Here is a 27449-nt window from a genome sequence, read left to right as displayed (position 1 = left end):
ATAGGAGAAAATCTAGACAACCTTGGGTTTAATAATGACATTTTAGATGCAACATCAAAGGTATAAATCATGAAAGAACTGATGAGCTGGACTTCATTAAAATTAAAACTTTCTTCTCTGAAAGGACACCATCAAGATAACGAAAATGTAAGCACACATTGGGAGAAAATGTTTGCAGGACACATATATCAGATAGGACTATTATACAAAATATATAAAGAACTCTTAGAAGTCAACAACAAGAACTAAACAACCCAATTTAAAAACTGAGCCAAAGACCTGAACAGGCACCTCATCACAGAAAATATACAGATGGCTAAAATACATATGAAAGTATGCTCCACATCATATGCCATCATAGAAATGCAAATTAAAGCAACAAGGAGATACCACACCTATTAGAATGGCCCAAATCCAGAGCACTGACAACACCAAATGCTGTCTAGGATGAGAGGCAACAGGAACTCTCATTCATTGCTGGTGGAAATGCAAAATGGTACTGCCACTTAGGAAGGGAGTTTGGCAGTTTCTTACAAAACCAACTTTTACCATATGGTCTAGCAATTACAGTCCTTGGTGTTTACTCAAATAAGTTGAAAATGAGTGTCCACAATAAAACCTACATACAGATATTTATAGCAGCTTTATTCATAATTACCCAAACTTGGAACCAACCAAGATGTCTTTCAGTAGATGAATGAATAAAAAAAAAAAAAGTGACACATTCAGACAAGGAATATTATCCAGCACTAAAAAGAAATGAGCTATGGAGCCATGAAAAGACATGGAGAAAAATTGGATATGTATTACTAAGTAAAAGCCAATCTGAAAAGGCTACATGATATATGATTCCAATTATATGAACCCGGGAGGTGGAGGTTGCAGTGAGTCGAAATTGCGCCACTGCACTCCAGCCTGGGTGACAGGGCAAGACTTGATCTCAAAAAAAAAAAGATCACTGGTTGCCAAAGGTTCTGAGGGAGAGAGGGATGAATAAGCAGAGCACAGGATTTTTAGGGAAGTATAACTACTCTCTGTAACAGTACAATTCTGGGTATATGTCATTATATATTTGTCCTAACCCATAAAATCCACAACAAAAATGAATCTTAATGTTAACTATGGACTCTGAAGGATAATGTGTCAATGTAGCTTCATCCATTATAAAAAAAAAATGGCCACCCACTCTGGTGGGAGCTTAGTGATGATGGGAAGGCTATGTATGTGTAGAGGCAGAGGCTACATTGGAAATATCTGTATCTTCCACTCAATTTTGTGATGCACCTAAAATTTCTCTTAAAAAAATAGAAGTTTAACTTCATTATTTGCCCAAATCAGTTTTAACCTCCTAATGTAATAAGTTACATAAATTATTCTAAATAAATTAATTAGATAAACACAATATTGTACCCAAAATCCTGTAGTTGTGGATTGTATGATAATAATAAGACAAAAATAATTTGGTTGAATTTGTCAAATTCTTGTTCATAGGTCTGCTCCTATAAAAACATGGGGTCACCAATAAAAGTCAGTTGTATGCCCAATGGGTGTTTCATTTGATTCATGATAAACAAAAATAGAATGGAAGGCCGAGGTGGGCGGATCACGAGGTCAGGAGATCGAGACCATCCTGGCTAACACGGTGAAACCCCGTATCTACTAAAAATACAAAAAAATTAGCCGGGTGAAGTGGCGGGCGCCTGTAGTCCCAGCTACTCGGGAGGCTGAGGCAGGAGAATGGCGTGAACCCGGGAGGCGGAGCTTGCAGTGAGCGGAGATCGCACCACTGCACTCCAGCCTGGGTGACAGAGCGAGACTCCGTCTCAAAAAAAAAAAAAAAGGAAGATACTAGTACGTAAAAATCATTCATTCTCAAATGGATTAGGTAAAACAGAAATACTCCAGAAATGACAGACATACTTCTCAATATTGTGAAGAAATCCACTGGACTCCGGCTGGGAAGTGTAAGAACCACCCGGACCCATTCTTGTATGGAAAGCATGAGGGTAGTTCATTAAGGCTGCAAGCAGCTAAAGATATGTTCCTTGGTTGTAGGAGGTAATAGAAAAGATACTAATGATACAAAGAGAAGAAAAAATGGCAGCTCCATAGGAATGACTTTCATGATTAGGATATTAAGAATGGCATTCATGTTTCACTTTCAATTAGTAGTTATATCAATGACTGCTCCAAAGTCTTCCATTTTATTATTTAAAAAAAAAATTCTATGGAAAACTATAGGTAGTCAGCATTAGCCTTTTTTCCCTCCTCATATTAGTCTTAGTCTCTTTTTTTTCTATTTACTATGACGATTCCTAATTCCTTGGAAATATTCACTACACCCTTGGTTTTTCTCTATCAAGATTGTATCTGTTGGAAGCATCTGACTATCGAATGCAAGACATTTTCTTCCAAACAGAGGCCTACTAGCCTCATGCAACAGCAAGTGGTAGGTATATTTTCAAGAGAGGCAGTCACTTCAGTATCTTAATAATTTCATCATTACATATGCTACCTGATGCATATGGTAATTTTCCAATGCTTTGAGGGTGTCTACAAAAATAGAAAAAACAGCACAGTAAAAGATAATTACTAAATTGTATATAAGCAAAGAAGATCTGATGGTCTTAAAATTTTTTCAATCTTGTTTACATTATGCTATGTATATATTTAATCTACTTTTTTGTTATTACAGGATGGCCACAAACAGTAGTTATAGTCAAGGTTCATTTATTGGTGTGAGATAGAACAACAGTAGGTGAAAGGTTTTATATGAAATGGGACAGTCTTCCAGAATGCACTCAGTCCAGACATTTTTCACTTCTCTACATATCATCATGGCCTATGAAACACCTATGCAGTCAAAGCTATGGGATTATTACATAGGGCATTATTTGATTTTATTTTTAATTTCTTTAATTGTTATGTTAAGTTCAGTGGTACACATGCAGGTTTGTAATATTATAGGTAAACTTGTGTCATGGGAGTTTGTGGTACAGATTATTTTGTCCCGAGATATTAAACCCAGTATCCATTAGTTATTTTTCCTGATCCTCTCCCTCCTCCCAACTTCCACCCTCAAGTAGACCCCAGTGTCTGTTTCCTTCTATATGTCCACGTGTCTCATCATTTAGCTCCCACTAACAAGTGAGAACTTCGGGTATTTGGTTTTCTGTTTCTGTATTAGTTTACTAAGGATAATGGCCTCCAGCTCCATCCAAGTTCCCACAAAGGACATGATCTCATTCTTTTTTATGGTTGCCTACTGTTTCATTGTATATATGTACCACATTTTCCTTATCCAGTCTATCATTGATGGGCATTTATGTGGATTCCATGTCTTTGCTATTCTGAATAGTGCTGCAGTGAACATACATGTGCATGTGTCTTTATAATAAAACAATTTATATTCCTTTGTGTATATACCCAATAATAGAATTGCTGGGTTGAATGATATTTCTGTTGTTAGCCCTTTGAGGAACTGACACACTGTTTTCTCCAATGGTTTAACTAATTTACACTGCCACCAACAGTGTATAAATGTTCCTTTTTCTCCATAACCTCACCAGCATCTTTTTTTTTTTTTTTGACTTTTTAATAATAACCATTCTGACTGTTGTGAGATAGTATCTTATTGTGGTTTTGATTTGCATTTCTCTAATGATCAGTGAAGTTGAGCTTTTTTTCATATGATTATTGGCCACATGCATGTCTTTTGAAAAGTGTCTTCGTGGGTTTTGCCCACTCTATAATGGATTTGCTTGATTTTTTCCTTGCAAACTTGTTTAAATTCCTTATAGGTGCTGGATATTAGACCCCTGTCAGATGCATAGTTTGCAAAATTTTCTCCCATTCTGCAGGTTGTCTGTTTACTCTGAGAGTTTCTTGTGCTGTGCAAAAGAAGCTCTTTAGTTTAATTAGATCCCATTGGTCAATGTCGGCTTTTGTTGCAATTGCTTTTAGCATCTTCATCATGAAAGCTTTGCTCATTCCTATGTCTAGAATGATCATGCCTAGGTTGTCTTCCAGGGTTTTAATACTTTGGGGTTTTACATTTAAGTCTTTAATCTATCTTAGTTGATTTTTGTATATGGTGTAAGGGAGGGGTCCAGTTTCAATCTTCTGCATATGCCTAGCCAGTAATCCTAGTAACATTTATTGAACAGGGATCCTTTCCTGATTGCTTTTGTCAGCTTTGTCAAAGGTCAGATACTTGCTGATGTGTGGCTTTATTTCTCAGCTCTCTATTTTGTTCTATTTGTCTATGTGTCTGTTTTTGTACTGGTACTATGCTATTTTGCTTATGGATCGCTATAGTATAGTTTGAAGTCAGTTAGTATGGTAACTTGAGCTTTGTCCTCTTTGCTTAGGATTCAGAGGGCATTATTTTAGAGGACAATATATGATCTCACACATATTGCTAGCATTTTGTGTATTTGTATACTTTTGTGGAATAAAAAGTAGTAACCAAAATCCTTGGGGAATAAAATTCATTTAGTAGGTTGCTATATAGTCTGAACTGAAAGGTTCTGTACTTTAAAGATGGAACTTGAAATAAGAGCAGCAAAGACTGGGAACACTTCATAACTAGTAAATATATTTGACCTGTCTGATAAGAAATGGTGTCTACCAGAGTGAAATGTAACACTGCATAGATATTAATCAAAAAAGACTAGATTATGCTGCAGTAACTGTATCTCAGATCTTAGTGGCTCAAAAGACAAAGATGTATCCCTCATTCACACTACATTTTTATTGTACTGCAGGGGGACTCTGTCATCATCCAGGGACCCCATCTGTTGAAGTCACTCTCTGGAGTATTGCTGTAATCCAATAGTCATCCCTAAGAAAAAAGAATACTTTGTTCAATTTCCCACAGGTAGTTTGATTCACCCGGAAGTAACACATGTCCCTTCTGCTCAAAACTCCTTCATTAGAATTGGCCACAATTCTAATACTACAAGGTATTCAAATACTAAATGTCTGTCATTGTCTGGAAAGTGGAAAGCCGGATGTATTCTGTGAGAAGCATTGATGACTACCACAGAATGTGGTTGCAATGGAACGTAAGTGATAAAGACTAGGACCAAACCAGAAAAGTGACTGTACTGTAGTTTGCATAAAAATAGAGGGTCACCCCAACTCTAATGAGAAGGAATAACTGAACATTATAAAATACTTATTAATGGTTCAATATGCAGAGTTTAGTTTATTTTGTAGGGCCTATTCCTTCTACATTGTTTCGCTATCTTTACAAAGTCCTAAGTAAATATATATATATTTCTATTTAGTATATAAATCTGCTTCAGTTTTGTCTAGTCTATAAACTATGTTAATTAATCATACTAATTGAGTAATGCTATATATATATATATATATATATATATATATCCATATCCCTTGGGGCAATATTAAGGAAATCCATCTGAATTCCTGAGCTAACTAATATTCTTTTGCACCAGGAGAGAAGGTTAATAACACCTCCTACCTGACAACATTGAATATCACATTGCTTCTATGTGAACGAGCACCCCTTACTCAGGCAAACATGAAGCATGCCGTTCCTTCCCTTCTTGGTGTACAAATCATAAAATTAACTAATTTAATGTCCAGTATGTTTTAAGCATTGTAGAGATGCATTATGGGAACTTCTTGGACTGAAATCTAGGATCTTATCCCTGACTTAAAGAATCGCACTGTAAGACTGTTTCAGCTAGTTGCCTCCTCAGACTCCCAGTCCCCAGTCTCTGGCCTAATGGTGTATGTACCATTCTCATTATTCATGATGGAAATTGTTTTGATCAATATGGGAATTTTAATTTATGTAACTCTTAAGACCGTGCCTCATTTGCTTTATTCTGGGAGCACAAGAAAATTTCCCTATTTGTCATTTCTCCTTTCACAAATACTTCATTTATAACAATATTTTGTTCTTTGTGTGATTATCTGCATGGCTCCAATTTTAGGACTGCTAATAGGTTGTCCCTGGTTCATGGAGTGAGGTTGTTCTTATCTGGCCAACTTCACAAGACTAGTATTTAAAAATGATTAAAAAAATACAATCGTCTGTCCCAGTAAAGTCTACAGAGAGAGAGAAAAACGATAAATATAAAATGATGTAATAATCCCAAGAACAATAACCTTGTGCTAATTTTGCAGACACAAAGAGGGAGTATATTACTGCTCTGTACAGGACAGCATCTTTTACAAACAAGAAGTTTGTGAGTGGCTTGATATGTTTTGATTAATGTTAAAGCTAAAGGAAATTAGAGGTATGTCCCATTTTACAATGATGTAACTGAGACCTCGATTGGTTTGATGACTTTCCTAAGGTCTTGTTGTTGATTTTGGCCAAAGCCAAGACTAGAATAAAGGCCATTCATCTACTGTTTTTTTGATGACAAATATTATGGCAGCACGAAGTTCAGTTAAGTTCTAGTTATTATTTTTACATACTTTATGAAGGAGGATGTATTTCAATTACATATTGCCATTATTGAAGTCCAGTTGAGTTCTAGTTCGTATTTTTACATAGACTCTCTGAGAGTGCAAAGGACTTTATGAAGAATGTATTAAGGAAGTTGTTTCATTCTCGGTAAAATTCTCATTCCTCATTAGGGTTTAAGAGTCCTCAAGGAGTCTTTAGGTAATCACTCACAGACTGCTTAAATCATGAACGAGGCTAAAGAGATCATTGTGCAAATTCAACAGAATTCGATTATCCATGGTCTAGAGTGACCCTGTCCTGAAAAGAGAGCTGCCCAGGGATTTTTTTTTTTTTTTTTAATTTTAGGCAAGGAAATTTTGTTAGACTCTACAACTTACTCTTTTCAATTAATTGGAGAGGAAAGTCTAATTCATTGAACAGTATAAAATGTAGATTTTTTAAAATAAATTCAGTTTGGGACAAGTATTTTAATTTTCAGATGTACCTATTAATTGAAGCTTAGCTAACTAAGCTAAGTAAGCAAAAGAGATATTTGTTGAGTCAGTATTTCTCAACAAATAAATCTACTTCAGTTTTGTCTAGTCTATTAACTATGTTAATTAATTATACTAATTGAGTAATGCTAATTTCACAGGAAAAGTTGTTCAGCAAGTAACTTCAGCTTGATTTCTGTCTGAGTAATTATGTATCAGTAAAGGCCAAATATGTAAGATTTCACTGCATCTCAAAACAGTTGTGGAAAAAAGAAAACATTGGTAATAACTGAAATCCTGACCACTATTTATTTAGTATTTACCATGAACTAAGCCCACTTTATGTATTATCTTGTTTGATTCTTATAACAACACTGTAAGAAGGTTGCTACTGTTATTTTCATTTTGTAGATAAAGAAACTGGTGCTTAGTACCGTTAAGTAACAGCTAGAAAGTAGCAAGGCTGGAACTTCAATCCTATAACTGAATGTCTGTACACATTCATATGCTTTACTGCATTCTCAATGCCCCTTTCCTTCCTTCCTTCCTTCCTTCCTTCCTTCCTTCCTTCCTTCCTTCTTTCCTCCCTCCCTTCCTCCCTTCCTTCCTTCCTCCCTTCCTTGCTCCCTCCCTTGCTCCCTCCCTCCCTTCCTTCCTCCCTCCCTTCCTCCCTCCCTCCCTTCCTTCTCTTCCTTCGTTCTCTTCCTTCTTTCTGTGATCTTATTTTCCACTTTCTCCATTCTGAGTTGGGGAAAATAAGTCTGGAGCAACGTACTTTCTTTCCTAACTTCTCTTTAAACCTCTACCCCGTATTTTCCCTGCTTCTTTCCATTTGGAAAACTTGTGTGTTAGTGAGAGGAGAAACTCATCTTCTCTTTCTTCATGCTCCCAGTTCATCTTAAAATTGATATAAATGGCCCAAATGCTTAACAGATCAACTTTTGATGACAACACAATCAGTGTACTTTGTTCTATGAAGTTTGACTCTGTTAAGCATTTCCAGCAGCAAGAAAATCTTGGTTCTGCTGAAGACACTCTGGAAGAACTATTGGAAGAAGCCATAGCAAATGGAGCAGAAAATACCCCTTGATGTAGTCCAATTTGCTTGTGCTTATAGATAAATACAACTTGAATCAAAATAAAAGTCCAGATAAACCATAGAATCCCACAAGGAAATAAATCATTTGATCACCTGTACAAGTTCAGAAGCATAGCCACTACTGTCAAGCTTACAGTTTTTAAAAAATCTATTCCAAGTGTATGCTGTAAGATCAAATTGCAGGACAGATTTCATGCCATTAAAAATGTGGACAATGGATGTTCCTAGGTCATAGAAGTCATGATTTGGGTGGCACAAATAAACTTAAATATTGAACTTACTGACCTATACTAACTTGAAATGATCTTACAAGTTATAAATAGTACCGTGTGAGACTTATCAAAATGGATAAATACCATCCTGAGAGAGGAAGATATATGCCTCAACAAGCCCAGAAGTATCACTGGCTCCTTCCCTGCCTGCTTTTTGAGAAAGTTTGCTTCTGAACACCGAAGTCAATCCAATGATAGACTCTCCTGAAAGTGTAGGCTTGGCCTAATCTTCCTGCCTTTGTCATCACTGTGCCAGTGATAAACAACAGACTTGTCCTTATGAACAAACAACCTACAGCTGAAGGTTACCTTTACTACAAATAAGTGACCTGTTTCTTTATGGATTTTATGCTCTGCAAAAAGGAAAAGGAGTCCCCAATTTATTGATTATAGATGTGACCTATCCAATCAGAAAATCAAGCTTTGATTAGCGGAAGAAAAGACCAAAAACCTCTTTTCCAAGCACACCTCTTTATAGAAAGCAGCTAGAATAGAATCATGCAGTCTTGTCCAGCTTTCTGTCCTTGAGTTCTTACTAAACAAAAGGCTATAAAAATTCTAGAAGGTAACATTGGAAACTATAAAAATTCTAGAAGATAACATTGGAAAAACCCTTCTAGACATTGGCTTAGGCAAGGGTTTCATGACCAAGAACCCAAAAGAAAATGCAATAAAAATAAAGATAAATAGTTTGTACTTAATTAAACTAAAGAGTTTTTGCATGGAAAAAAAGAACAGTCAGCAGAGTAAAAAGACAACTCACAGAGTAGGAGAAAATCTTCACAATCTATACATCTGACAAAGGACTAATATCCAGAATCCACAATGAATTCAAATCAGTAAGGAATAAAACAATCCCATCAAAAAGTAGGCTAAGAACATGAATAGACAATTCTCAAAAGAAGATCTACAAATGGCCAACAAATGTATAAAAAAATGCTCAACATCACTAATGATCAGGGAAATGCAAATCAAAACCACAATACAATAACACCTTACTGCTGCAAGAATGGTCATAATCAAAAAATCAAAAAACAGTAGACATTGGCATGGATGCAGTGAACCGGAAGCACTTCTCCATTGCTGGTGGGAATGTAAACTAGTACAGCCACTATGGAAAACAGTGTGGAGAATTCCTTAAAGAACTAAAAGTAGAACCATTTAATCCAGCAATCTCACTACCGGGTATCTACCCAGAGAAAAAGAAGTCATTATATGAAAAAGACACTTGCACATGCACGTTTAAAGCAGCACAATTCACAATTGCAAAATCATAGAACCAACCTAAATGCCCATCAATCAATGAGTGGATAAAGAAACTATGGTATATATATACGATAGAGTACTACTCAACCATAAAAAGGAATGAATTAACAGCATTTGCAGCAACCTGGATGAGACTGGAGACTATTATTCTATTCTAAGTGAAGTAACTCAGGAATTAAAAACCAAACATCATATGTTCTCACTGATATGTGGGAGCTAAGCTAGGAGGACGCAAAGGCATAAAAATGATACAGTGAACTTATGGGGACTTGGGGTGAAGGAGGGAAGGGGAGGCAAGGGATAAAAGACTACAAATATGGTGCAGTGTATACTGCTTGGGTGATGGGTGTACCAAAATGTCACAAATCACCACTAAGGAACCTACTCGTGTAACCACAAATACCACCTGTACCCCAGTAACTTATGGAAAAATAAAATGATTTAGCAACTATTCTAAGGAAAATTAATAAGCCTAAGAATGAAAAAAAAATTAAATGACCTAGAAAACTGCATTTGAATTTCATGATGGTGTTTGCCTTAGGGAAAAGGTAGGGAGGTCAGATAACTGGGAATAGTAGTCAAAAAGAATGTTTTATAATATTTTATTTCCTATATTTTAAAATTAATGTAAATATAAAGAAATGTTAAGACTTTTATTTAGGCAGTGAGAGATCATGGGTATTACATGGTTCCTCCTACTTTTTAATAGTTTGACATTCTTTAGAATATAAAAGAGAAGAGTAATAAAGAGGGACTTTTATTACTAGTTACCAAAAAGTATTTTTAAAACACAATATTTGAAACAACATGTTGCTAGTTTAAAGACTGGACAAGTTAATAAAAATTAAAAGACAAGACACATATGTCTGTTTTTAGGAAAATGTATAATAAAATAAAAGTGGAATTCTGAATAAGTGAGAAAAAGATGAGTGATTTTACCCTGGCTACTGTGACTTCTTTTTAACAAGGTCACTTCCTGCTATATCTCCATGTGGCTCTAGACAAGAGAAGTTACCAATAATAATCTTCATAGCAGTGAAAACCACTTCAGGCTAACCTCACTCAAACAGCATAGCATAAATATTACAGGAGTTCCATAGGAAGGAAAAGTATCATTTGGGACCCATACATTGCTCTGACATATATGATACAGATGCTGTGGCTGAAGAGAGGCAGGGCCCAGTGTCAACAATTCCAGAGGAAGGACCCTTCTAGGAAAAGAGGAGTCCACTTGGCTTCATTGTGGTATTCCTGTTGGCAGAAACCTCTGCTGTGAATACAATCTTTCATCCAGGGATGGCAAGTCTCGTTAGACCTTAATCCATGTAGGTACAGATACTCCAACGGACCCTGAGTTACTAAGCGTCAATATTATTTACTACATTTAAAGTGTTGTTTTACATGTAAATGAACCAACTGCCTTACATTATGTCCTGTGTGCTTTGGACATATGGAGCTACTGTGGGTTTATCTGACAGTCTGCTGAGAGATTTTTCTCAGGTGGAAGTCTGTTCCAGAAGTGTGACAACTCTACCACCAGGTCCTAGCCGCTCAGAATACCAGCATTTCGCACATAAGTTATACCTCTACTTGGCTTCTAAGGCAAATGAATTGAAAGAGCGAGGAGTTTCTGTTCCCTTAAGAACGTGTTCAATTTATAACTAAATTAAGACCTAATATTTCTTCTCAGTAGCGGTTTGAAATGGAATGTTCCTCACCTCCTTTCTTATAATGAGGTAGATAATAAATCTTGCCATGCTTACACCTTCAACACACTGTAAAAGTGAAACATTCTTCCTCAGGAAATCTTTTTTACCATTATTACACCCATCTCCCAGTCCAGGTAAGGTTGCTCTCCTGAATACTCCTACAGCAGCATCCTGTAGATTCCTAATCCTTGCAGTTTTAACACCATGTCATAGTTATTTGCTTATTATACTACTTCACTAAATCATAAATCTTTTAAAGGCTACTTCTCTGATTTCTGGCTCTGGTCTCTGGGGTTAGAATGGTGCCAGGCATCATGTTTATTTATTATTTACTGCATGTCAACTAGTTTATATAATCTGCATTTATATTCTGTAATCTTACATATAATTATCTGAGCCATGTGAAGAACAGAGAATGTGCTCATGAAGTTACATGCTACATGGACTACTCAAAGGGCTGTGCTCATTTTCTCTGGGTTTCTGTTTGTTGCCTAATAGAAGGGATTAGAAGGTAACTTCTGTACTGATTCTGCCAAATACTGAACTGTCTACGCATATTTGAGGTTCACGTAGTGGAATATGTGGTAATGACCCCGGCATGAATCGCTCTCTTCTGGGAAGCTATTTGTCTCTCCCAAGCCGTGGCTGTTTCTCCTAAGTCATTTTTCAATGTCTGAAGTGGTCATAACAGCAATCTGTCAGCCCCCAAAACTTTTACCAAGAATGCAGAATAAAAGGCTGAGGAAATTCATTTAGCCAAAGATAGAAGTTTAACTCATAGCAGTTAGAACCCAATTTGACCCTGCAAAGTCTTATATCAGCATTGTTTTGACAGAGGAATGATATATATATATACTCTTTAATTTGGTATATTTCTCCCCTCATGGATGTTCAGCACAGTGCTTTTCTTCCAAACAATAGCAAATATTTTTAAAGTTATTTTGCCTCTCAATATTCTATAGGCTAATAAAGAAATCACTCCATATAGGAAACTGTGATCGCTTCTCGGCCTTTTGGCTAAGATCAAGTGTAGGAAACTGTGAAACATGTAACATATTTTAAATTATGCTTGTGATAGCCAGTTATTAAACCACATTAATGTTTACAGTGAAATCACTCATTGCTATTTCAAAAATTGATCATACGGATAATGGTCCCTTCCTCTACTTACCTTTTAGCTACTTCAGATCTTTCAACTTTATTTTATGCCCTGTGTTTCCTAGATTTTTCCAGAAATTGAGTAAATAAATGCATTAATAACAACTATAATTACATACAGTATCTTTGTAACACAGTTTACAAATCATTATTACATATATGTCCTCCTTTATTATAATACTTTAGACAAAACTATGAAGCTTTAATCCCACTGTAGAGATAAGAAAACTGAGATTAAGACTTTGGAAGGAAAGTCACCTACGGCTAGTAAGTGACAAATGCAGGGCTTCAACAAATGCTTCTAATTCCTAATCAGTATTCTACTCTCCAGGAAAATCCATGGGTGTTTTTATGTCCCTAAGATCTGCCTATCTCTTACTTGATATATCACTGTTATGGGCTGAATTGTGTACTCTGCAAAAATGTTGACCTCTTAACTCCCAGGACCTGTAAATATGGCCTTATTTAGAAATAGGGGCTTCATAGATGAGGGGTTCAAGTTAAGGTGTGGTCACTAAGGTAAGCCTGTATCTAATGTGTTTATTAAAAGGAGAAATATGGACACACAGAGAGATACATACAGAAGGAATACAAAGAGGAGAGAACTTCTACACAGGGAGAACTCATCTACAACCCAAAAGATGCCTGAGGATACAGGAGGGAAGTCTGGAACAGATTCTCCCTCACTGCCTTCCTGCTGGAAATTAGAGTTTTCGGTTCACCTAAGCCCATGTTTCTAGAGTCCTGACACCTAACCTAACCTTAGCCAATCTCCTGCCCAAAGAGATTAGATGTTACCACTGGATAAAATTCTACTTCAAAATGTAATGTATAACAAAATCTTGATTGTGCTGCCTGTTTTATATTTGGCCATTGTGTGCCCCACTCACCTGTAGTAAGGCAAGGTAAGGTTAACTGCCTAAATCAGGCCTGAGTGCATCATGTAATAGCTATTTCTTGGGTGGTTCTTAGTATTGCTATGATAGATACATAACTCATTTATAATATCTCACAATAAACATAAGAGATAGGTACACTGTTATTCCAATTTTACACAGGAACTGAAGCTCAGAAAAGTCGATAAAGTCTTGCTTCTCATCCATCTCAATTTTACCATGTTTCCTTGCTTCTTTTTTAACAGTCTCTGGGATGTCAAACAAATGGATGATTTAAATATGGGTGTTGGTGTTGAGAAAATGAAGAAGTTTAGTGACTGGATCTTTAAAAATCCTCTTCTCAGTCAAGGGGTATCCAATTATTTGCTTTCAAAGAGATTGATTGAAGAACTTATCAGTTGACAGCTGTTCATAAAAAATATTTTTGATGATTAATCATTATGCAGTTTTTGTCATGTATCTCAGAAGAATTTCAAAGTGAGTGACATTGCTATAACAAAACTCCTTCCATTCCCATCTACTTTTCAGTAAATAATATTTCTCAGACATCTATAAAATTGAAAAATTGGAATAAAATTGGTGTTGGTCTTTATTTCATTTAATAATACCATAAATATGTAAATAACTGGAAACAATAAAGGTTCTATCCATCCCATGCATTCTCAACAAATAATGACCTTGATAAAGATGCAGATTAAGAGATTAAAGAGCTAGAAATAGCTCTCATTTACTGACAGAATCATTTTGGATGACTCAAATGCCAGACTTGGAAATCGACATGGATACATCTTTCAGGTAACTCCACAGAGAACAGCCATCATAACCAATAAGAGAAGCATTTGGTCAAATATGAACAACTGGTAGACTTTGAGATAAATCTGATTATAGGGAAAATCTAAGTAGGTCAACAATAATCATTATCACACTCAAATGCAGTAAGTATGGGATGGTAAATAATTATTTGATGGTCCCATTTAAAAGCTTTATGGTCCAAGTTAAAGCTATCTACTCAGATACATCAGTTCAGTGGTACAACATAATTTTCTACTCTAGCAGCCATATCAAAAGTAAAAATTGGAACAATCAATTTAGTTTCTGAGAATTTGGTTTAACACTTTAATAATGGGCAACATTATAGGTTGCTATGAGAATTAAATTACATAAGGCATGGCTTGGAAAACACCTTGTATTTAACTTATTGGAGAATGAAAGTATAAGTAAACAAGTATAGATCAAGACTTAATTTTAATAGCCAAGCAAGAGCAATCTTGATTGGCTCTCTTTCACTATAATCCTTCTATCTCTGGTATTGGCAATATGGACACTGGAATAATCTACGTTGATTGCAAAAGGTGTGGAGAAAAGGAAGCATTTAAATTTCCTTTTTGAATAAAGCATTAGAGATGCCCCTTAAGTAACCCTAGCTTCCAGGGACATGAAAACTATGTTTACAGTTCCATTCTTTCGTGAACAGCACTTATTAAGCACCTGATATTTGCCAGGAGCTAAAACTATAAAATTAAAGAAAAATTAATTTTTACATACTTGAGTAATTATAAAAAATTGATGTGAAAAATCTTTAATAAAGGCATATATAATGGAAAAAGGAGTGACTAAAAGATTAGTAGGATTATGAAGGAGGAGATATTAGAAGTAATATAAGGCATTCTGGATTTTATCAGACAAAGGGGTGAGGAAACATAATGGCTGTTATGTTCACTACGGAGCTGACACATCCTTGGCACAAAATAACCATTTCTTGTCAACAAATCATTTATTGAATAATTATTTGTTGTCAATAATTTGATACATTGGGTATACAAATAAAGGAAAATTCTATATTCTTAGATCTTGTTATGTATGTTGGATAAGTTCAGATAAGCTGCAAAGTACTTGGGTTTCTTTTGTGCAGGGCTATCTGTAATTGCTTCAATCTGACCATGAAGGCATGAGTATAGAACACACCCTCTGGCTTCATATAAAACAAACTTTTCTTTCACTGGGAAATTCTTACACTGTTTGCATCATGAGTTCCAGTCTTCATTTGTCTAACTTAAATACTCCTAATACTTCCAAACATTTTTCATCTGATACTGCCCTTTACTACACTTGTCTTTTTTGCTAGATATGCACCAATTTCTTTAATGTCCACAGAGAAATTGGGGCCCAATACTCTATTGTTAGAAACACAGAAGACGATAGAACAGAAGCTACAGCTTCATTTAAAAATTCATTTACACATTATTTGATTTCTACTACATGGTACCCCACCGGGAAGAAACAAAGATGTCAACACAGCATATCTAGGTAAGATCTCTGTCATGGTTTGCCAAGTGTTGTTTCTTTATTTCCCCTCTGTTTTTCTGCTGCAACGAAGAAAAGCCTTATTATTGTGAGGAAATACATTTTTAGTATTGGGGTAACCCATTCATTGCTAGAATGTAACTTTAAGAACCAGAATATTTCTTAGACTTCACCCAGGAGCCCTGTAACTCTCTCATCAAAGTTTGTGCCTGGATAAGATTCAAGAGATAAAGATCAAATCCACAATAATTATTTATCTTCTGGATGCCAACCTCCATAGTCTCCTTATCCTGGTCTTAAGCAAATTTTCCTGCATGGAGATGTTCTTAGACCCTTTACAGCTTGAGCCTTGGCTTCTCCTATTTCCTCATTTTGGAATATTCTGGAGTCTCAAATATTTTCTGCCAAAGATATTGTAGAATTTCTCCTTTGGACACTGAAACAGCCTCAGAGACTTTTGTAAATAGCACAGCCAAAGCACTAAAACTTACTCTCTCTAACAATCAAGAGTAGATGTAAGTAATACAGGAAGATGTCACAGTCTCTGAGATTTAATGGCTTCCATGAAATGATGGACACTGTGGTTTTCTAATATTGTGCATAGATATGGTCACTCCTAGAAATTGTCATTGATTATCTGGGGAGGAGACAAGAACTTTTTTCTTCTGTCTTCATCTCTTACTTCTGAAATTTAGGCAATCTGACATACTCTCATAGAAGCCAGTCCTCCATTGTAAACCATAGTTGCATGTCCTACTCCAGTTACTTCTCTTTTGTTATTCCCCAACTTTCAGATAAGACTTATACAAATAATGTAAACACCTCAATTTTTGCCTAACTGTTAATAGAAAAATGGACTGTCTCTCAGACAAAAAACTTCAAAGGGAGCAATGCCATATACTCATGCCATCATCTCCAAGATGGTGGTAATGAAAATTTGCAAGAAAAATTCTAGAAAAAAGAAAACAAAGCCTGGTTTTAGAGTCTGGTTAAGCCTCTCACTTGCAGAAATTCTCTTTGCAACCAACTGAAGATTTTATTAAGGAAAGTGGAGATATATACATATATATCCATCCTTTTTGAGATTCTAACTAATGCTAAGCCTGTGGGATCCAATGTCCGCCCATGAGTGCTGAACCCTGGTAAAAATTCTAGCTGAGCTTCCAGGCTCATCTCCCTAAGAGTGGCCCCACATTCCTGTAGATTTCTCAAGAACACTACTGTCCTCAAACCTCAAGAGCTGCAAAAGAACCATAAAAAGATGTAATCCCTCATTGGTGACAAAATTCCCAAATCTCATTCACAGAAATTCTCAATCCTATCACTAAAAAGCTCAGAGACAGTTTAATATTGCGGCAAACCAGCCATGTCTCACTTTAACACCTGCGCAAGGAAAGTCATGGTTTGGTTCTATTCACTTATTGCAGTTGCAAGGATGAGGAATTTGTCTTCCTGCCTAGCTCTCAAAAAAAAAAAAGAAAAGATCTTTTGAAAAAGATTGAAATTTAAGAGCAAATGTTTCTCTCCTCTGTTTTGGTTTAAATAAGAGAGTCTCAGATGTCTTCTCAAGAATCAATGATGTAGGGCAGAAAAAATGTTGGAAGAAAATAGATCACCTCCTCACAAAGCTATGCATGGCTCCTAGGAAATCTGGCCAATTCCATGCAAAGACTTACTTAACTAAGTAGATTTCTAAATATCACATGTTTAATATTCTCTCAAATTATGCAAATTTCATGAAGAATTTTTCTTCATTTCCTTCATACTCACAATAGAAATGTCAATATCTGGGTTAATGCTGGTCCTGGACACAGTCCACAGGAACTTCCCACAAGTTTCCCATGTCTTCAATATATTGAGAATGGTGGATGATACTAGTCTTCAATTACTACCCTTCCACTGTTTTTTATATCACTTATAATAGGAAGTACATTTTAGTTTTTCATGACCTCTGGAGACTTTGAACCTAATTATAGCTACTTACTGACTAAACTCCAAGAGATGCTTTGCTGAGATACATAGCTTGGTTTGCTTTACACCATCTCCTCATCGAAACAGTCATATTAGAAAAAAAAAAAAAAAGCCTTTCAATAAATGTATTGCTTGCTGGTCCTTAGAGTTTAAGCTCTCTGAGCCTCAATCCTACCTTTAAAAAAAAAAAAAAAACAGGAGGACTGGGAAAATACTTGATGACAATATAGTCTTTAATTATATTATTTACTCCCTTGGTGATGACATGCAGTAAATCAAATATGGGAAATGACCAAAGATAAATAAATGGCTTTAATAAGTTTCCCAGGCCCAAGCTTTGAATGGCTTTAGGTGTCTTTGGAATAGAGCATCTCAAAAGGCAGAGACCAGGACATCTGCTGGTCTTTCAGCATACAGGTACATATAGATAACCTAGGAAGAAAATGATAGCACTGTTTCCTCTACCTCTTTCACCTCTTCCAAACTCTACCATGAGATTGATTGTGCATTCCAGGTTATCCCTATGGCCTCCTTCACAGGGACAGCTACACCCAGGCCATCACCTTTTCTTTCCCAGAAAAGGATTCCAACATTAACACAGATGTTGTTTTTATTATTCTGCTTCCAGGCCATAAATCCATTAGATCCTGAAAACTCTTAAAACTTGGGTCTCACTTTTCCTAATGCTATTGTGTTCTCAAGCCTTGAATAAGTGGTTGTAATAATCTATCTACATCTGTCAAAAACTGCTTGAGAATTCCCTACTCTTATTGAACTGAGCAGCAAATGTCAGAGTTAACTTGAAGTGCTATTTTAGCTAGATGCCCATTAAGGACTTTACAGGATTCCCTGGCTTCCTGGGGATATGAGCACATTCAACAAAACCAGAATCAACTCAATCAGGCCGCAGAGGATCTTCAGCCCCATTATTTCCAGACATCTGACCAAAATTTAACCTCTTCCCACACTATAGCTACATATCAGGTAAAGCAGAATTATTCTTTATTTCTTCAGGGCCTTCCCAGTGCCTGCCCCTGGACTATAAATCAAAAAGGAAAAGTGGCTGCACAGAATAAATAGCCCCACTCATTCTGACTGCTGAGATGAACCAAGAATTAAGTAGCATCTGTTGATTTTTCCTGTCAGGATATCCACAAACATGTTTTTGATTATAATAATATAATTTAATAATAGAAATTATCTAAATGAGAAGATGGCCACATCATCAATCCTCTAACAAATAAGCTGCTAACATTTCCAAATTAGGTATAGCTTTACCTATGGATAAATACATTTAAGTTGTCTTGGTGCCTAGAGAAACTTTATCTAGCCAGTCTGGATAAGGCATTTAGTTCAGGTCCTGAGTCCCCATGGGCTAACCAACTCCCAACTCCCTGAGCTGACTGAGGAAAGGGTGGGGAGGAGGAAATAGTTCTGAGGAAGATCCTGGCCAGGCCCCTAAACAAAGTGAGAGCAGCAGACAAATGACTCCTAAGCAAAGGTGTGGAGGATCCTGGGGAGCAGAGGAGCAGCAGGTGCTATAGGGCCAGAAACTTAATTGAGGCCATCTAAACTTGGCACACAGACTTCAGCATAGACTGGTCAGCACAGACTTTTTCAGCATTTAGTTTGAAAACTTATCTTTTGCACACCAAGTGAAAAAATACATTTTTAAGAAACAGAAATTCAATCTCAACTTACTCAATGTTCGACCTGGCACTAAATTTTTTTCTTTAATCAAACTGATAAAGAATTTTAAACCATTTTAAATGAATGAGAAACAGCCTGCTCTGAAACTATATTAAGAGAAGTTATTCCCGCAAAGGACCTGAAGATAAGTTTCAAGATACTTCCTCATAAATAATACACAGAGCCAGGCTCTCTTGTTTTCCCCTTGGTGGCAACATTCAGATTTGAACAACTCTAACCTTAAAAATAGCTATCTCACCATTAGCCAATTCAAACTTTCAAAAGTACATCATAGCTTCAGAGTTTTGAGACTTTTATATCTATGTACACTTCTTCTGAGGCCAAGGTAAACCAGAAACTTCAGTTGTTATGTTATTCTTTTTAATATAAATGTACATTTGATGTTGAAAGATACATCAATTATTTTTAGAAGAACTTTGGCATTGTATTACGATGCCAACATGTGTATTTAATATAGCTAGCTTATAAGTAATTGAGAAATATTTCTTAGCTTAAAATGAAAATTAGGAGATGAGAGGAAGATGAAAGGTGAAAAAGGAGAAGATTGTGTCAGCACCTATGTTTAAGGAACACACTCAATCATGCTTTTGTTGGAACAGCCTGGCTGGCAGTCTGTTGGAAGACGAAGGTAAGATGCAGGTGAGAAGATCACATAGTTGGGCTGTGGCAAGCCATCGACAGCCTTGAAATGCAGCAAAACTTTAAATGCTCATGTTAGAAAATAAGAAAAGTAAAAATTAATGCCAACAATGAAAACTAATGAAAGGTCAAAGAATTAAGATGATCAACAAAGTCAACAACTGATTATCTGAGGGGAAAAAAAACTAGTAGAATAGATAAATTTCTGAAGGAAATTGAAAAAGAAAAAGAGAAGATGGAAATGATATTAGTATGGATTAAAAGGGGAGGGAACTGGAGATTAAGTAGAGATTTAAAAGAAAATACTATGAGTAATTTATGCCAATAAATGAAAAATGAAACAAAAGGAATTCCTAGAAAAGTATAAATTCCAAAACAGACTCAAAAGAAATATAATATTTGATACTATAACTGCTACACTATTTAAAAATAGTTACAAATTATTTTCATGAAAGTAAACAGGCCGGGCGCGGTGGCTCAAGCCTGTAATCCCAGCACTTTGGGAGGCCGAGACGGGCGGATCACGAGGTCAGGAGATCGAGACCATCCTGGCTAACACGGTGAAACCCTGTCTCTACTAAAAATACAAAAAACTAGCAGGGCGAGGTGGCGGGCGCCTGTAGTCCCAGCTACTCGGGAGGCTGAGGCGGGAGAATGGCGTAAACCCGGGAGGCGGATCTTGCAGTGAGCTGAGATCCGGCCACTGCACTCCAGCCTGGGCGACAGAGCGAGACTCCGTCTCAACAAAAAAAAAAAAAAAAAAAAAAAAAAAAGAAAGTAAACAAGGCCACCATGATTTTACAAGCAAGTTCTACCAAACATTCAGAAACATCTAGCGAATCTAAGGCAAACTTTGTTAAGGAAGAGAAAAGAGGAAGTGTTCCCAATAATTTTAAGAGTCTGCTATAACCTTTATACCAATACCAGACAAAAACATGATGAATATATATGTAAAAATATGTTTATTCTATTTTGACTGAGTCATTTTATTTTGCATCAGACCACCTCTTGTAGCCTGAAAAACTAGAAAAGTTGGATAAATTTCAAAGCATCAGAGTGATATCAATGCAGCCAGGATTTGACATTTTAAGAAAGAAAATGATTAAAATTTTATTGTGGTTCCTGTATACAAGATACATTTAAATATCAAGCACATATAAATATCAATTTATGCCAAAAACAGAGAAAATAATAAGATAAGGGATAATTTAAGAGTAGACTTTGGCCGGGCGCGGTGGCTCAAGCCTGTAATCCCAGCACTTTGGGAGGCCGAGACGGGCGGATCACGAGGTCAGGAGATCGAGACCATCCTGGCTAACACGGTGAAACCCCGTCTCTACTAAAAAAAAATACAAAAACTAGCCGGGCGAGGTGGCGGGCGCCTGTAGTCCCAGCTACTCGGGAGGCTGAGGCAGGAGAATGGCGTAAACCCGGGAGGCGGAGCTTGCAGTGAGCTGAGATCTGGCCACTGCACTCCAGTCCGGCGACAGAGCGAGACTCCGCCTCAAAAAAAAAAAAAAAAAAAGAGAGACTTTACAAAAGATCATAACTCTGTCATTCAAACTCGAAATGAATATATAAAATATGGGAAGATACATCATGTTCTTGACCAGAAACCCTTGTCTTGTTTTTTATAAATTTCCTACTAATCAAACTATAGACTCAACTAGAATCTAATAAAAATGCTGACAGGGCCCTTTGTGGAAGTTGGCAAGCCTATTATATGGAACAGTAAAGGGTCAAGAATTACCATCAGACTCTTGAAGTATGCAATTTGCCTCACTATAACATAAAAAGAGGAGAGGAGAGTTGATGACATATCTGTATGTGTGCACATGTTCTGTATATTGTAAGATGTGTTTTGCACTGAGTTATGATAAAAAATAAAAATTGAAAATATCCATCCAAGAAAAACTTTTAAACACATGAAGAAATATGTTCAAGAATGTTCATAGTAGCACTACTAGGAATGACAACAACAAAAAAGCTACAAACAACCCAAATGTTCACCAAATAGAAAACAAATACAACGTATTTGCAAAGTGAAATGCACATGTAGCATATCTTAATTGGCAGTAGCTGCATTTCAAATACTTAATGTGACTAAGGTATTGAACCAGTAGCTAGCGGCTAGTGACTAGTTGCTAAGGTATTGAAGACCACAAGTATGGAATACTTCATAAATTTAAATAACAGAATAAAATAAATTTTTTACATGTGTAGATATGTGTAGATCGCCCAGGCATATTATTCAATACTAAAAAGGAAGATGTAAAACAGTACATATAGTATGATCCAGTGTGTATAAGTATATAGGGAAATACATGCTTTTTTTCTGAAAAAAAAAAAAAAGAAACTTAACAGTGGTATTTCTTAAAAGAGGTAGAGACTGGACCCAGTGACATTTTTGTCTCTTTTTATAGCTCTATGAAGTTTGTGAATGTTTTAAGCTTGCATATTTATTAATTTTATTTTTAAGAATAGAAACAATAGTTGATAAGCATGTAGCAGTGGAAAAAATATTGTAAAACTACAACCTCTCAGGTTGTATACCTTCATGCACATCTCTGACCAAGATGTCAGAACTATTGACTTTATACTTATGTAACCATTGACCCTTCTCTGTCTGTTTTGATAGACAAGCATCCTAAAAAGGTTGCAATGATCACTTGTCCTATGAACAGTCTACTTTTCTCATCATTTCAACTCCTGAGCTAACTGAAGATGGATATAGGATTATGTAATTAAGTAAACCAAGAAGAAAACTTTTGAGGCCTGCGGCTTTAGAGACTTTAATTCAAATGCAGTGGTGCATATGTGATGCCCTAGATCTATGCTTCTCTGGAACTACCAATTTAGTAGGCCTACAAAAGAAGGAAGTAAACTTATATCTGACCTCATGTATTCCTGACACAATGGTGTTGTGATTGTTGTTTCTTTTTAAGTAGATTTGAAACAATTTAAATGAAGAAACCACATTAAAATTTTTTTCTAGGGATCCAATCAATGTTACTGGGTCATATTGCAACATCGAGTATGTTTCTTTTTTGGAAAACCAGGAAGACATGGTCCCATCTCTACTTCTGATGCCTCTCCTGTTTTTCACATATATTCTCTGGATTGAAAGTATTGTTCAGGAATCTCTCGTAAAAGTTCCATCAGTGCTCTTAAGTTATTAAATATTGATCAGGAAAGCTAAAATCTTTGGGGTGGCTCTGTTCTACTCTACTTCTATAATAATATTAGTTTTGCAGCCTATAATCTGTAACGCATTTTTAATGGGGGAATAAGAGGTTTAGGATTTGAGGGACATGGCTTCCATTTCACCATACGTTTATATTACACTGCCAGCTCCAAACAGTAAGCCTCTTGTTTACTCCCTTTTTCTTCTCTTTCCAAAACAAAATGAAAGTTTATCCTGGCTTTATCACCTTAGTTCTGTTCTTCCAAGTTCCTACAGCTGAGTTGGACCAACAGCTTCCAGTCACCTGTCAAGGTGTACGCAGTACTGCACTTCGCCAGGAGAGGCAGCAGAGGCCTGGAGCCAGGTGGCCATGTGGTCTAATGCAGCTTTGATGGTGGAAAGATCACTCAGAACTTCTTGATCTCACTCACCACAAGACCACACTAAAACTGTCAGTGCCCCAAGCATAGCCTGGACAGAAGGGCATCAGTGGTTCCATTAGTTGATTCAACATTTGATGAAGAAACTGAAAATTAATTTTACCTTTTTAACCTGGTATGCCTTCATTTCATTTTTTTTCCCTTGAGTCTTGTCTTTTAAAGATACAATGTACACCATCACTATCAGTGACCCATCCCAATAGTTTCTCATTCAGGAGGTCTGGAGTCAGGTCTAGGAATCTGCATTTGATCAAACACCACAGTTGACTCTTGTTTACATTAAAGTCTGAGAACCCTAGTTAATTTATAAATGAATTTCAACTCAGAGAGCTGATATCTCTTTGAGCCTCAGTTTCCTCATCTATAAAGTAATTATAAGAGTTCATACCTCACTAAACTTACAGAAAGTACATCAGATAGAAATCAGCTTATATTGGTGCTTCTCCCAGCTTTTCCTCTGCATCACATACCAACCTATGCAATATAATATCTGAATATAGATGCTGATATTTATAATCCTACCTTCCTTAAAGTTTCTAAATAATGCATAGAAGTGTTTCACTTGTTTTTTATATTTCTTAACATATGATTGGAAAGAGAGTATAAGCAAACATTAGTAGCTACTGGATTTTATCCATAAGGACACTTCCGGTAATATTCCCCTAGTTTTCTCATCATAAATATTCAACATTTACTGAGTACTGCACAGGGTTAGTTCAGCTGACTAAATTAAAGCATGTGGAAGTCAAAAATCATGGACCTCATTAGGTGTAAAAAACGGTTCTTATCGCCTGAAAATACTGTTGATCACAGGCTATTGTTGCCTGGCTCAGGGTCTGTGAATCTCAAATCTCACCATTATCTTGAGTAAGATACAAATCTTTATGGACAGCCCACCAAGCATGCCAGTTTCACAAAGTCAGTAACAGCCTCCCCGACCCCACCAATCAACACTTGCATTTCACTTCTTGATGTCACCTAAAACTTTCCTACCTCTGAAATCTTTAATTCTAGTTTTCTACTCTAAATCTCTGTGCCTTCACTGCTCTCATTTTATCACTCTAATTATACCTATTCTTTGACATTAAGACCTCTAGTCCATTGAACTATATTCTTCCAAACAATAAACCCCATAGTGAAATAATTTCCCCCCACATTTGGATTAGATCTCACCCATCATTTGAACTCATATATTCCCACAATTTTATTACAGTCTTTCTATCCAACATGCCAGTTTTATATCAGTTTAACCACCTGACTTCCCTACCCTTGTAGATCTCACCCATCATTTCAACTCATATATTCCCACAATTTTATTACAGTCTTTCTATCCAACATGCCAGTCTTATATCAGTTTAATCACCTGACTTCCCTACCCTTCAAATGGCTAATCACTGCTGGAGAAAAATGCACAACTATGTGGACTAATGTAACCACAAACATGCTCTCCATCTTCAGATGCACCCTTATAATATGAAGAAATATTTCTTCTCCCTTCCCATTCTTTTTAACAACTTTCTCAAAAAGTCCACAGAAGATAAACTCTCTCTCAGCAGAATTCCAAATTCATAGAGCAAAGAAAGGCCATTGCGTGTTTCTTATTCCTTCTACTCTTCTTTGTTAGTGTTTGTTTGTGAGGCAAGTAGCATGCTAATTTAGTACATTTAATATTAGCTATACAACTTATTTTTAAGTGGCTTCATCAACTTTACATCTAAAGCATTTCCTCTTGAGGAAAAATTACTAGTTTGTTACATCAGTATTTATTTCTCTAGGATTTATAAGGTTCATTTTGAACTCATGACAATCTTCCTTCATTAATCATATCTCTTCATATATACTGAATATAAGAATCTTGCAACAGCATATTCCATAACCCCATCACACCATTCCACTAACATTTGTGCAGTTGTTACAGATTTTGTTTCCACATTTTGTATATACTGCACAATACATATTTTTGAATTAAGCAATTCATTATATTTTAAAAAACAAAAGCTTGTGAAGAAAAGTCTTTTTACATTTATTCACATATTTATGATGTTACTCTTCAACTCTTTGGTAGATCCAAGTTTTCATCTGGTATTATTTTTCTTTTATGAAAAGAACTTTTTAAAATGTTTCTTGTAATACAGGTCTGCTACCAATGAATTCTCTCATAATTTGCTTTTCTAAAATGTCTCCTTTCTTTTGCCTTCTTTTATAAAGGATATTTGTGCACGATATGGAATTCTAGTTTGAATACTATTCCATTATTTTCTGGCTTGCATTGTTTCTAATGAGAAGTCAGTGATAATTCCTATCTTTGCTTCTCTTTATAAAAAGTCTTTCTCCCCTCTCTGGCTGCTTTTGATGTTTTCTCTTTATCACTGAATTTCAGCCATTTGATTCTGATGTGTCCTGGTATGGGTTTTGGGTGTGTATTTATCTTTTAACTTGACAGAGTTCCAGAACATACTTTTAATCAATAAGGGTAATTTTGCTCATTATTTCTTTAAATATTTTTCTGCCACTCTCTATTTCTGGAACACAGATTTCATGTATGTTAGATCGTTTGACATTGTCACACAGGTCACTGAGACTCTTCACATTGTTTTTCAGCTTGTGTCTTTGTATGTGTCTTTTGATTTAAATTATTTTGATTGCTCTTTAAGTTCATTTATCTATTTTTCTCCAGTATCTCATCTACTGTTACACAAGGCCGATGAATTTTCTATTTCAAGTACTGTGTTTTTCCACTTCAGAAGTTCCACTGGTTATTTTTTATATCTTCTCTTTCTCCTATACATAATTTCCTTTAAATCTTTAAATATTTTTATAATATTGTTTTAAAGTCCTTGTTTGATAATTCCATAATCTCTGTTATTCCTGGGTCTGTTTCTATTAATGTGCTTTGTCCTCGTGATAAGGTCATATTTTCCTGCTTCTTGCATATCTAATAACTTTGTATTGTACAATAGAAATTATACATTTCATGTTATGGAGTGTCAGGATTTTGTTATCTGCTTTTAAAGGGGATTAAGTGTTGGTTTATTGCTCTGCATTTGGGTTTTCTTTTGTGTTTTTTGTTTTTTTAAATTTATTTTTTGGCAGACAGATTTCAGCTTGATATTTTTAAGACTTACTTTAAGGTTTTTAAAGGTGGACCTAGGATACCACTGTAGGAATTAGCTCTGCTACCAAAAAATAAATAAATAAATAAACATAAATAAAAAATGAAAAGGTAATCCTTCTGTTGTGTTTACTAAGACTTCCAGGTTCATCCAAGTCTCTCTACTCTGGCTGATCAGATTCAAATGTCTCCCAATCCTTTCTAAGTTCTGGGAATTATTCAGTACACATCTATCTTACAGTGGTTCTTTCTCTGTTAGTTGTTCTTTGTACTGAATGTAATAAGCCTGCTGTCTTTGCAATCTGAGATATGTCCACACATGGCTCAAGTTTGGAGGTGATCAAAAGAGGAACAGATCAGAGCACCACTCCATTTAAGCTGTTTATGTGTAGTATATGTCACAGAAGCATACTAATTCTAGGCTACTTGTAATAAGACTTAAGATAATTCCATGTTCTGTCTGGCCAAGTCAGAGGTTCACATTTAGGAAATCTCACTGACCAGCCTTATAAAGTTCTAACTCTCCATGGGTCCCAAGGAAAATGTTTTGTGGAGCCCGGGGGGGACTCAGTTTGTTTTTAGACTCCTAAATCCTCTGTAGAGGTTGAATTCACATAGTTAAGGAAGATATATTTTTCTAGAGTTTGCCATTGGGCTTCCTGGGAGCCTAGACTCATCTAATATGAACGAGATGAATGGTTTGATATTGCCCTATGGGCTACTTCTATTACCTTCTGTATTAGTTCATTCTTGCGTTGCTATAAAGAA

The 27449-nt window shown here is 36.0% G+C and overlaps 1 long non-coding RNA gene and 1 pseudogene across 1 annotated transcript in view; one reads left to right on the top strand and one right to left on the bottom strand.

Moving 5' to 3' along the window:
- The window catches only part of LOC117098695, a 93070-nt gene that overhangs the window by 34856 nt on the left and 30765 nt on the right, over positions 1-27449 (bottom strand). The gene's annotated exons all lie outside the window — the stretch shown is intronic.
- LOC117099531 lies at positions 12265-12430 on the top strand (annotated as a pseudogene).

The sequence above is a fragment of the Trachypithecus francoisi genome, unplaced genomic scaffold (assembly GCF_009764315.1).
Source record: "Trachypithecus francoisi isolate TF-2019V2 unplaced genomic scaffold, Tfra_2.0 Lachesis_group16, whole genome shotgun sequence".
Classification (NCBI taxonomy): domain Eukaryota; kingdom Metazoa; phylum Chordata; class Mammalia; order Primates; family Cercopithecidae; genus Trachypithecus; species Trachypithecus francoisi.
Note: the sequence above shows the minus strand (reverse complement) of the source record. Positions and strands in the feature narration are given on the sequence as shown.